The sequence below is a fragment of the Vombatus ursinus genome, unplaced genomic scaffold (genome assembly GCF_900497805.2).
Source record: "Vombatus ursinus unplaced genomic scaffold, bare-nosed wombat genome assembly UNPS02014909.1, whole genome shotgun sequence".
NCBI classification, from domain to species: Eukaryota; Metazoa; Chordata; class Mammalia; order Diprotodontia; family Vombatidae; genus Vombatus; species Vombatus ursinus.
In genome coordinates this window covers 13,342,436-13,347,158 of record NW_020954687.1, presented here as the reverse complement: position 1 = coordinate 13,347,158, position 4,723 = coordinate 13,342,436, and positions in this window count along the sequence as shown.

The window sequence follows — 4,723 nt, the reverse complement described above, 5'->3', positions numbered from 1 at the left end:
TTAGGTTGAAGCAAACCTCCTTTTATTAAGGGTTCAGTGACTTGCGAGTATCTCATGCCCTCACAACATGAGGTATCCCACATCTAGTCTACTAGTGTTGCACCAAAGGTTTGAAGTTCATTGAAATTAATCTATGTAATTATCCTAGGATAATCGAAGAGAAAATGAGAAAACAAAGTGAAAAGGGAAGAAAAGGCAAATATACATAAAACTCATTTGCCATGTACTATAAACCATAAACCTGGCTCCAAGGAGAACTCTTAGAGAAAGAGCACTTTGAACCAAAGATGCCTCTTGTAATAGTCACAGGGGAAGGGACCTGAAATAGAACTATTAGTCAAATGTGACTCACTATTTATGCTGATGAAGTTTCTTTGACCCTGGATGTCCTAACATATTCAGTGGATAGCACTATTCTATGTGGCATACCATAGGTAAAATAACACATATAGAGGATCTAGAGCATTACCCAAAGCAAGCAAAAAGATAATCTCTGGAAGAGTAGCTGGGCCAGAGGAAATGCATACAGAAGAAATCAGTGGTTGAAACCATAATCTTGAAGGTACTTGAGTCAATTACCAATGAATTTCAAAAATAATTTAGAAAGAATAAAAATGGCCATTAGCATTATTAGCAAAACACAAAATAGGAAAAAAAATATTTGTAGTGTCTCAGAGTCACAGAATATCAGTTAGAAGGGGCCAAAGAAGCCCACTACTCCAACCTATATTTATGTAAGAATCTCTATAACATACCCAATGAGTGAGAATCCTGCCTTTTCTTGAAGATCTCTGATGAAGGAAAACCAACTACTTCCTGAAGATACCATTCCAGTTTGAGACAGCCCAAAATGCTATGCACTTTTTTTTCTTACATCAAGACTCATTTTGTTTTCTTTTTACAACTTCTACTCCATAGTTGTTGTTGTCATTGTTTTGTTTTGTTTTGTTTTCTTGTTTGTTTGTTTTTTTAGTTCTTCCATCTGAAGCAAACTGAATAAGCAAAGCCCCTCTTCTCTGTGGTAGTCCTTCCTTTCCTTGCCTTTTATTAAGATCATACAAAATCACTTGATAGAACCAATCATAGGGATATTTTTCTCCATGATCTGAATATAAAAATAAGGTGAAGAATAAAACAAAGAAGCTTATGTTTACCAGATATATTCACTGATGTCATGGAAGATGTCCCGCAGAATTTCCAAATTATAAGTAATTCTCCCCATTTGGGACATTCTTGAGAAGTTTCACTTTGCAGATGACATTATACTGTGTGTATGGATACCTGCAGTATGATAAGACCTCTTCAACAACATGGAGACCCTAAAGGAAACTGCTATCGATCCAAACAAGTAATGTTGTGACTGAAGAATAAATTTTACTCTACTAAGCCATTTGATTTGATTGTCAGTTCATTGATTTAGTCTGTCTCTACATATATCTTTGATTCGAGTGCAAAGGGATGCTGAGGTGGAGACATGAATGGGTCACATTTGCATAATATTTAATGATCTACAATTGTTTTCTGCCTCTAAAACCCATTTTATAAAAAGAAAATAGTTATTTTCCTGATCAGGTATATAGCTAAAATCACAGTATCAGAAGAATTACAACTGTAATTGATTCAAGGGAAAATAGAGGAGACCAATAAGTTGTAAAAATTACTATCAATGATTTCTGAGTGAAAAGTGGTAAAAACTGATGTTCAAAATCTCTTGTGGCCAGAATTGAATGACTAGTCATGTAACAAAATTGAAAAATAGATGTCCAGCCTAAGGTATCACAAACATACAAAATTACCACCACCACCACCACCACTACCACCACCACTACCATTACTATTACTACTACTACTACTACTACTACTACTACTACTACTACTACTACTGATGATGATGATGATGATGATGAATGTGATGATGATAATTGTAATGCTAAAATGTTCAGAGAAGCAATTCATCAAGGCCATTTGATATATACTCCAAGACGTATTTATGGAAACATATGGAGAAAGTATCACAAGAAGAAAAAATATAAATGAGTTACAATCTGAATTGGTAGAAGGTATACACATATCAGAGAAAACTGAAATCTGTCACAATATCAAGATCTAAATTTGAATCACATGAGATTCTGATCAACATCATATTGATTTACAGTGAATTAAATTTTGCAATGCATTTTCCTCATATCATCCCTATGACATAGGTAGTGAGTATTATTATCAATATTTTAGAGATTAGGAAACTTAATCTCTGAGTGGTTCAACAATTTTCCCAATTCCACTATGACATTAAGTAACCGAGATGGGATTTGAAGCAGGTCTGATGTCTTGGCATTCAGCTTCACCACATAATTATAGCCTTTCATAGAAGTCTTCATAGAATTATCCTCACAGGTAATTAACAGTCTTTAAATAAGCAATGTTCTGGAGTACTAGAGCATGAAAAAAAGATGTTTCACTACTAGAATAGATTGAGAAACTGGAAATGATTTTTTAAGCATTAAGCTTCAGTTATGAAAGATCTTTGCAAATTTATTCTTTTTTTATTAGCCATTAGGATTTATTAGCCCATTTTAAGCTTCACTTATAAAACAATATTGTTTTGCACTTTTTTGTTTTGCTACCAGTATCAAAAAATATATTCATTTGATTTTTTTAAACAAGGAAAAACTGTTTGTTCCCTCTTTCTCAATATATAGATCTATGCATACATGCATATATATATATATATATATGTATAGGGGTGTGTGTGTGTGTGTGCATGTGTGTGTGCACATGACTTTTGCACTAGAACATTGATTTTAAAACAAACAGTTCTTCATGCTTTTCCAGGGAAGAGAAATAATTCAACACTCTTGACTTACGTGATGATGTTGAGATATAAAAGTTTCAAAACTTTTATTCTTAGATTAAAATCTCTGTGCCTAGATTGCTGCTATAAATGTAAAATCTAAAAGAAAAAATATCACAACCATTGGCCCATTGAACATTTATTTCAATAACTTTGGGGACTGCTGGTCACCCTACTCCCACTAATCTTTGATTAACATTCAGTTAAGATTTCCTAATCATTACTCTGCCAAGTCCACGTCTTCCCTGATTCAAAGGTGGAGGACAAGATATGAGACAGATTTAGGGAGCATCTGGCTGAGAGATGGTAGGGAATAGAAAAGGGAGCACTTAGCATATTTACTATAATAACATCTTTTCTCAGTCTTTCCTAGAAGTAAACCAAAATACCATACAATTCTAAGCAAAAAAATGCTGACCTTTTATCCCCTAGAAAATCAATATATAACTAATTATTTTACAAAGTGTTTACACCAATAGGCTTTTTGTTACAAAAGCAATATGCAGGGGCAGCTAGGTGGCACAGTGGATAGAGCAACAGCCCTGGAGTCAGGAGGACCTAAGTTCAAATTCGGTCTATGACCAGAGACTTGACACTTACTAGTTGTGTGACCCTGGGCAAGTCATTTAACCCCAATTGCCTTGCCAAAAAAAAAAAGCAATATGCACATGATTTTGAATATCTAAAATGTTAATATTTTTAAAATGATGTTAATTGAATCTTTTCATTAAAAAGAGATTATCATAAAGATTTGATATAGACATTCATATTGAATAGTACTATAGTATGGTTTACAATGTTTGACAGCTTGTCAGTGAATTTTTTGGATTCATATTTGTTGATTCTATACTCAGTTTTGTGGCAAGTCATTTTAGTGCCCTGGACAAGATTTGAAAATTGAGCTTCTATGAGTTTATGTTTTTTCTGACCACCAGAGGTTTTTAGCTGTCACTGAAGGATTTGTGATTTATCATAAAACAAATACATACCATGGAAAGTGGAATTTCTTTGCATTAAAAATTGAATCAAAATCATTTATATACTGTTTAATAGAGATAAGAATTTAGTTGAGTGTAATAATTTTATTATTATATAAGCTATACATATTTTTTTATTCATTAAGGGCTTATTCTTCCACAAAAATTGTGTGCCAATAGAGTATATCTATTTTGCACAGGGATGGCCCTTTTTTTTTGTGGTGAGGCAATCAGGGTTAAGTGACTTGCGCAGGGTCACATAGCTAATCAGTATCATATGTCTGAGGTTGGATTTGAACTCAGGTCCTTCTGACTCCAAGGCCAGACCTCTATCCACCGTGCCACCTAGCTGTCCCTTCTGGATTCTTAAAAGTTGTGAAAGTTCTGACAGATTCTTCCAAATCAGAAACACCTTAAGTATGGGATATCTACTGCCCAATAACAATCATCTACAAATATTTATTACATCTTTGGTACATTTATTGTATCCTTGTCAAATAATGAATAAGTCTTTCTCAAGAGTAAAAACAAACTATTCACCATAAAGGAAATAGGGGCTTGAATTCCACCACATTTTAGGGAGTGAAGTAGGAGAGACATTCTACCCTAGGAGGAGATGCTATTATTAATTACATTTTATAACTGAGAAAACCAACCAGATGGTGATTAAGTGACTTGTCCAGGGTCACAGTGCTAATAAGTGTCTGAGGCCAAATTTGAACTCAGGTTTTTTGACTTCAGGTCCAGTGCTCTATCTGTTTTACAAAATGCTGCCTAGAAGTGATAAACACTGAATGTCAAAAACTATGAAATTGTCTAAAAGACTAAAGATGGCTGACTACCAGTTGTTTCAGAATTAGCTATCTATGAGTAATTAGATCACTTCTTAGAATAA